Source organism: Nannobrachium achirus, assembly GCF_963921795.1.
Source record: "Nannobrachium achirus genome assembly, chromosome: 21".
NCBI lineage: Eukaryota > Metazoa > Chordata > Actinopteri > Myctophiformes > Myctophidae > Nannobrachium > Nannobrachium achirus.
In genome coordinates this window covers 49,288,307-49,297,522 of record NC_137828.1, presented here as the reverse complement: position 1 = coordinate 49,297,522, position 9,216 = coordinate 49,288,307, and positions in this window count along the sequence as shown.

The window sequence follows — 9,216 nt, the reverse complement described above, 5'->3', positions numbered from 1 at the left end:
TTTTGACTCCACAACATTTCTGATAAGGGGAAACATTTTAAATTGTGTTAAAATGTCTAAATTTCAACAAAGCAACGCATTGATATTAAAAAGAAAATATACTTTGGATACTTACTGGATACTGGATTTTTAAGTGCAATAGCCTACTACAGTACTTTAACTGAAGTACAAATTTGATGGAGCAACTTTCACTTAGAGAATCAATATTTTGACTCAAGTTCTGGGATTGAGAGTACTTTGTCCAACGCTGCTTTGTGCATGTTTTGTTTAACCATTTTCAACCTCCCTTCCCTATTTTGGGGCATATACTGTAGGTGGTGGACATTGTACATTTAACTTCTCACAAAATGTGTGAGGTTTGGCCCTCACACCTACATCGCACCCAGATCCGACTGATAGGTCCACCTGTGTCCGGCTGACCAGCCCGACAATTTTAATAGAGGATTTTACCAAAATATTTGCTAAATCTGACGATTTACGAGCTCACAAACATCAATGCGTTGAATTGCCATGCTTTGTGAGCTTACTCTATTTTTGCACAACACCGTTGTATGACAAACTGTAAAATAGGGTTTAAGTGGTTATTAATGTCCTTGGGGGGAGTTTACACACATGCACTTTGCACGCACGCATGCACGCACGCACGCACGCACACACACACACACACACACACGCACGCGCGCGCGCACGCACGCACGCACGCACGCACGCACGCACGCACGCACGCACGCCACACACACACACACACACACACACACACACACACACACACACACACGTGTGTGTACACACAGTCACTCACATACATAAAACATACACTGCGGCAGAGTGTGTCCCATGAGTGCACCCGAGGGAGGGGAGGGGAGGGGGGAACGGCACAAAAGTCAACATTATCATCATCAACAGATCTCTATGCGTTTTCATTAACTCAATCTTCCATAAGATTTCCCAGTGTGCCCCAGTGTGCCCAGAGCTGTATTAGTCATTCATGGGCTCCAGGGAGCAGTTTGCCATTTCCTGAGCCCCCATGCATCACAAATTGAAAGTCATTATCTTCCATAATTAAAGCAAATATATCAGAGACTGCTTACTCTCTCAGTGATACTGTCAATGAGCTCCGAAGGGAAGAGGAGTGGCTTTCAGCCCAGGTGGCTTTCCGAGTTATTCAAACACATGTACATACTCACACGCACATGCACGTACGCACGCACGCACGCACGCACGCACGCACGCACGCACGCACGCACGCACACACACACACACACACACACACACACACACACACAGAAGAAAGTGTAGATGGGGTCTAATAACGGCATGGTTTCTCTCTATACAGTCTTGGATAACAGGCCACTAGGTGTACACACCGCACACTTACAGGCCCTTAAAGGCATATGTAACTTGTTTACATTATATTTGTTTACCAATAATTTCTCTCTACACCACCACCAGCAGTCATCAGAGTAGTAGTGTGGTGGTGTTTACCAGCAATATTTGGTTTGATTTAGTAGACCGGATATTTTTTTGCAGTAATCCTGGTCTCTATCCACAAGTTTCCAAGTTCCCATCGTGCATTGCACAGAAGGTGTACGGCAGCTTCCGGCGCCGCAGACGAGTGTGATCTACAAGCTCACAACGGTTGCTTCTGCGACGCGACGATAGCTTGTATGTCTGAAAGGAACTGGTTGGAATAACGTGTTCCCACACACTACTCCCCCCTGTCAGGTGTTAAGAAGCGGCCTGCAGTTCGGATCTCTCCCCAGGTTGGCAGAGGGAGAGTAGCGTGCTGAAGAGTCCTTGAGCGAGACTCTGAACCTAGTTGCTCCCGGCGAGTTGGTTGGTGCCTTGCATGGTTTCCTCCGCCATCGGTGTATGAATGTTTGTGTGAATAGGTGAATGTAATGCACAATCTCTGTAAAGCTCCTTGGATAAAGGCGTTATACAAATGCACCATTTACCATTTACCAGCATTCCTGGTGATGCCAGTGGTGTGTCACTGGCATCGCCAGTGGTGATGGCCTCTGCTGGCGCACAAGTAGGCCATACATGGCCTAATTGTGCACAAGCCGCAAGTTGGCACCTCGACAGAGTGCAGTTTTAATTATTATTATCACTGTAGGCTACTCATCATATACTGTCGGTCATAAATAATCTCTCCTTACTGTGACAGTGGGCATATCCTTTCCAGGCTGAATCAGAGCACAGAACTGTGTCTGAATTTCAGCTGACTTCTGCTCTGTTGTTTAGTGGAGGCTTCACAGTCTCACTGACACAATGAACCCAAATAAGGCCAAAATATTTCCTTACGGTGACTCAGTGATGCATACTGTGCTGGGGCTTTATTTTTTTTCCGATCGCCAAAATAAAAGCCTGGGTTCCCGAGGCTATGCTGGGGTAGACAGCTCCAGTGTGCATGTGTGCGTGCGTGTGTGTATGTGTGTGTGTGTGTGTGTGTGTGTGCGCGCGCGTGCGTGCGTGTGTGCGTGTGTGTGTGTGTGTGTGTGTGTGTGTGTGTGTGTGTGTGTGAGATGGAGATAGAGTATGATAAGAACTATTAAGAAAATAGAAAAGGATTGATTGATTGATTGATTGATTGATTGAATATCCTACTTATTATTAACAGCTTGCAAATAGTACAGTTGTAGGATTTTACAATGATGCTAAAAGCGTAAAAGGATAACACAAAAAGCCATTGCGTCTTGTTTTCCACTGTGGTCCTCCTATAAAGGTGATTGTAAAAAGAAGGAAGGATATAGTAAAGGTCATAGTGTGTGTGTGTGTGTGTGTGTGTGTGTGTGTGTGTGTGTGTGTGTGTGTGTGTGTGTGTGTGTGTGCGTGTGTGTGCCCGTGTGTGGCTGGGGGGGGGGGGGGGGGGGCAGAGAGAGAGAGAGAGAGAGAGAGACACCCCAAAACATTAGGCTACATTGTGTAGTGTAGCCGCTACAACGCAAGGAGAGAGAGAGGTGAGAATGAAGAAGAGAGAGAGAGAGAGAGAGAGAGAGAGAGAGAGAGAGAGAGAGAGAGAGAGAACGAAGAAGGGTGAGAAAGAGAGGGCTAGAGCAGGGGTCTTCGACAGGGGGTCCTCAGAGTTACTACAGGGGGGACCTCCAAATCTTTGTGTGATAGAAACATTTTATTTCCTGAGAACTTTAGACAAAAATAGCAGATCTACAAGCTTGTAGATCGGCTACTTTAGGCAAAGGGGTTTAGTGTAGAGGGGAAAAAGAGCAGACTAAGTATAGCCTATAGTGAAAGGTCAAGTTTATTGTATTGACGGGGAGAGAGAGAGAGAGAGAGAGAGAGAGAGAGAGAGAGAGAGAGAGAGAGAGAGAGAGAGAGAGAGAGAGAGTATCACAGCAGTGAGTGCAGTCGGTCTCTCATCTCTGTCTGACTCCAGTCACTATAGTCAGTCAGGTCAGCCCATATTAGTCTAGCAGCAGAGGCCGTCGGATTTTGAGATACCCCTACCCGAGGTATAACCAAACACAACCATGTTTTTTCTTATCTTTAGGGTCTCCCATTAATGAAATGGATTGTTGTGACATTTTATTTTTGGGGGAAATTAGTTTTTTGGCTATTCTTTAGACCTACCCCAATCTCTGAAAAAGGTAAATCCGCCTAGGTCAAAGCTGACAAAAATGCCTATAACTTGAGAATGCTCACTCTTATCCTCATAAAATCTGCTGAGATGTGAACCAGGTGTCTACCCTACATCAACAAAGGGTCAGAATGCAATTTACCTAAAGAAATACTGACATTTTATCCTTTAAACACACCTTTAGTTTAGGCGGAAATTGTACTTTTGTGGTGAGAACTACTTTACTTTCTCTCATTTACAAGAAACACACATTTATGTCAAATAAGATGTTCCTGCATTGCCTAAGTTGCTACTAAACCAATAACCAGTGTTTGTGTGGAGACAACTTGCACAGTTTTATTGCAAATCAGATTTCTTTAGACACACCCCCTCCCCTGAAAAAGACAAATTAGGTAATCCTGAATGGGGAGATGACATACGGTAAGTTAATGATGGTGTCATTTTGGGGAGGGAAAGTCAATGTGGCTGTACTGTACCACATCACCAAACTATCAGAATATGAATAAACCAATAATGTAGTTTATCTATTCTAAAATGACTAAAACAAGATGGATTATATTTTCATGTACGTTAAAAAATCATTTAAATCAGTATCTCCTACCTAAATCCAAGTTTGAGCTTGTCTTGATATGATGAAATAATAACAACAACAACAACAATATCTATACTATAATTTTGCGAATGTCTGAGTGTCTGTCACAGCGTTTCTCCTCAGTGGCTGGAGCAATTGATCTGAAATCGCATCACCATGAGCATATGAACACACCTGACATAACTGTGAAGCCCGTTTGTCACTTTCACAAATCGTATGCTGTATATTAGCATTTTTATGGTGTATCTACTATCTATTCTGCATCTAGCATGAGGCACATCTATTCTGCATCTAGCTTGAGGCAAAATGTTTAACCAGCTCTGTGTGTGTGTGTGTGTGTGTGTGTGTGTGTGTGTGTGTGTGTGTGTGTGTGTGTGTGTGTGTGTGTGTGTGTGTGCAGGGAGGCGGGTGTGTGTGCAGGCGGGTGGGCGGGCGGGCTGGGGGGGGGAACAGTATCTCTGTAGCCATTAAACGAAACGGGTTTCTTACATTGATGCTCCTACATCATGCAAGCACCAGTTAAAGTTACTTTCCATCCCTCATATACTGTGTGCACAGTGCACATCCCATAACCCACACACTGCACATCATTTTGGAGCTCATATCTTTGAACGGGTAAGGGCTAGTAATAATAATACACAATAATACACTAACTTCAATACTGTCCGTATTGAAGTTTTAAAAACGGCTCTGGCGGCAGCCAAGGAATTCTACAATGTTACTTTCCCAGACCCACCCTCCAGCACCAGTTCTCCCATGCGCATCTCTTTTCCACCTAACCCTATCCCAGGAGACTGCAGTTTGTCACCCTAATTTCCAACCCACCCTCCCTCTTGTGTAGAGCCACAGCATTTCTCCTATACTTGTATTAATATCACTGCAGACAGATGTGAACCAGCAACCTTAAGATCCCCAGATTCCTATACCCATTCAGATATGGCCACTCCTTAACAGGATCAGCATTAACAAGGCCAGGGGTCCAGACAACAACAACCCCTGTATGCTCAAGGTGTGCACTGGGCAGTTGGCAGCTGCATTCCAGCATGTATTCAACTTCTTCCTGAGGTTGATTAAAGTAAAATATCCTGGTGTAAAGTACCATGCATAGTAGTACATAAGGACCGCTGGAATACACAAGCAACGGAAAGTGAGAGAACTTTACTCCGTTTGGTCCGGTTTGACTCCCAGTACGTAACACTCCGGATGATTTATCTCCGTATACGCACCCTAACGGACAGCACCCAACTGGACGGACTGAACGGACTGCAGATGTATCCGTAGCAAGAAGTACCCACGGCCACCGTTGTCAAACATAGGCGCAGTAGTGATGAAAATTACTTTTCCTCTGCTCTATGACAGCGGTTCTCAAACTGTGTCCCAATGAGAAATATATTGTATCAAGAAACGGTAAAAAAGGTTGCAACAGGACGGCTTGACACACACACGCACGCGCGCGCGCGCAGTCACACACACACACACACACACACACACACCGCCTATCCTCCTCCAACAGCTGCCAACAAGACGAGGAACACAAGAAGAGCTGATTAATTAGCTCAGCGGCTCATCAAATACTTAGGAATTATATGAGCGGGTGTGTTTTGTTATATTTACTCCGGGTCCTGATCCATATGTGATTAAATCTGTACCCTCGCGGAGTTTTACATTTACCGCGAAACAACTTTGCCGACAGACAGCAGAACCTGCAGTCGAGACTGTTACCACTTATAACATCACGTTGTCGGGTCAAGACATTCTGTGGTTCTACATATTTTGGCTGCTTCGCTTTTGTTAGCTATTCTGTTCTGTGCTGCGAGGCTTAATAGGTCTGTCTATGTGGCGCGCAGCCCAACGGAGAGCTGGTCGGCACGGACATAAAGTAGAGGAAGAACTATGCATGTCGACGGAATTACTGTACGTAATATCTCACCCAAAACGTACACAAAATCAACCATACGTAACTATAAATGGCCAGTGCATTCAGTGACTACATGCCAGTTAATTGTTTTGACATTACATGTCAAGAAGATCTTTGAGATTCTGCTCCTGGTAGCAATGTGAGACTTGTTCTTTGACTTCAATACCATACATCCACAGCAGTTGGCCTTGAAGCTGTCAGTACAAGTGGATCTAGGCTTGGTTGCAGACTATGTCACCAACACTGGTGCTCCCCAAGGAGCCATATTGTCACCCTTCCTGTCCACCCTCACAACTTCATGGATGACAATGTGGCGGATTACAGAGCTACATAGGGTAGTGAGTAAGCGAGCGAGCGAGCGTGCGTTTGTGCACGCAGGCGCACACACGCACACACAGACACCTATCCAAGGGGAGGAGTTGGTGGTGGTGGAGGGAAACGTATTAACACAAGCAATGCAAAAACAAGAATTGACACAGTCAATATATAAGCTGGTAAGATGGAAAAAAAAAAGTTTTTTGAAAAAAAAAAAAAAAAAATGTATTTTGAAAAAAAAAAAAAGTTTTTTGGAAAAAAAAGTTTTGAAAAAACTCGGGCGTGCTCAAACAACAGTAATAACTGCGTATTACCTTACTGTACTTTACTGTACTGTATACTGTACCTCACTGTACTGTACTGTACATATTCTGTGTTCTATATCTATGAAGTCTGTGTTCTAGATCTATGAATTTTGTCACTCCCCCCCCCCCGTGTGTGTGTGTGTGTGTGTGTGTGTGTGTGTGTGTGTGTGTGTGTGTGTGTGTGTGTGACTTTTACTTATAACTGAGTACATCTACAGTGCAGTATTGATACTTTTAAGATACTTTTAAAAAAACAAGTGTAAAACATTTGAGTACTTTTTCCAACAGCTACTTTCCCCCATAGCCTGGAGGACTCCTGCTAAGTTTGCAGTTGCCTTAGAGCCTATTACTCTATAAATCTATCTGTGATGTCTGATTGTACTAAAACTAGCATGCTTATTAGGCAGTAGTGGGAAAAGTACTCGCATTCTTTACTTAAGTATCATGCAATACTGCAATGTCAGTGGAAGTCTTGTATTCAAAATGTAGGATACTTGAGTACAAGTATAAAAAGTATTTGTATTAAAATGTACCAAAAGCAGAAAGTACGCATTATGCAGAACTTAATGTAACCAAGGTGTTCAAATAAGTGTATTGATTGTAGGCATTTTCCAAAATCTTGTGGTATTTCACTGCTACATATCGTTCTAAATATATGCTTTCTTGTCATTTAGTACAATGAATGTGTTACCGTGTCTCTAGAAATGTGCTCATTATTGGTGAAGATACTAACTGTAATTCTCAAAGACTCGCATTGGTTCATTCAGCACATCGTTTTTGCTCTGTTTCATTTGATATTAAAATGCAACTCGAATTAATCTACTGTGTGGACACTGATCAGATGACAGGAAGAAGCAGCTCATCAATGAATGTACTTTGTGTTGCTTTTGTAAATTGTGTAGGGTACGATATTTTCATGACTTCACACCAAAGCCCATATCATGGTCATAGAGTTAAATCATTGACAACTTGCATTGCATACTCGTTCAGTTCATATGTTAATGCAGATGGTATGCAGATGGTGTGACACATCACCTACTACAGCCTACAACGATGCCCAGGGCAACACTGCATATTGTCTATAAATGGCTCACAGTTTAAATAACGTACGGTTTATTTGGACAATCATCTGTAACAGATGAAGTATAATTAAATACGACGTGATTAACGTTTGTTTGACATCCTCATCACAATTACATTGGATGCATCGCGTTGATTAAAGTGAATGGCTGCTATAGTTTTGCTAGTTTTCATCACCTAATCACCTTCCTTTCATAACCTAATCTCTACGTTTAGAATTGAAAGAAAAATAATGTTAATGTTAGTATGAAGCTAATTATAAAGCTTAAATGGATGATGATGTCAACAATGACTTGTGAAAATCAAAGAATGATAACCGATCTACAAGCAATCATACAAACATTTTGTACTTTGATGCCAATACTTTTGTACTTTTACTCAAGTATAGACCTCTCTTTTCTTCTGTTTCATTTATCACAAGCAGGCTGGCCACAGGCACCGGCTCAGTGTGAAGGAATGGTGCTCCCTGCTGGACAAAATATTTCATTACAGCAGTACAGGTCTGGCTCCCAATCATGAGCTCGGTGACCATGTGACATGGACAGCCAATCGGCAAATAGGTCCCCTAGGTCCCCTGAATGTCTCAGGACAATGTAATCTGTTTAAAGAGCTGGTCCTGCTGACCAGCTAAAAATGAATCAGCCGGTGAGGAAGTTCCAAAGCTTGAGTTAAACAGGACAGTCTGGAGATGGTCACAGAGGGGAGGAGCTGGCTGTCCTGATGAACTCCTCTCATCTGTTCTATGATGTGCCTGTGGGGATGAGGAGCACAGATTGATCATCCCAGGGTCAGCACAACATGATTTGGTCAGTCCTTTGTGCCAGTAGTCATCAGTATACACAGCCAAGTCTGACCCCCATAGATTCTATTCTGTTCTTTGGGATTACTGACTTCTGCTTCACTCTGGCACACAGAGTGTTTCAGATCCAATCATGCCCACATTAGTTTTGACCAAGAGAGAACATGCAAAGAGCAAGGTTATTGAATGGGATTAAGTAAGACCCTGTCCCAGAGTTCGTTTCGAAGAGTCCTTGAGCAAGACTCAAAATCCCTAGTTGCTCCCGGTGCCTTGCATGGTTTCCTCCGCTATCGGTCTATGAATGTGTGTGTGAATGGGTGAATGTAATGCACAATCTTTGTAAAGCACCTTGGATAAAGGCGCTATACAAATGCACCATTTGCCATGTATCCATATTGTCTTTCTATATGGATTCCATACCTCCAAAAACACTTGTCATATGATAAGGACTTGACTTGAAAACCTTATAATTTGGTGTATAGCCAAAAGTCAAGTGTTATTTATCCATGGAAATCTTCGCCTATATATATAGAGAGAGGCTTAAAATACACAGGTGAAATTATCACTTGTGTACTCAGACAGTGTCTTGAAAAGCCAGATAGCATTATT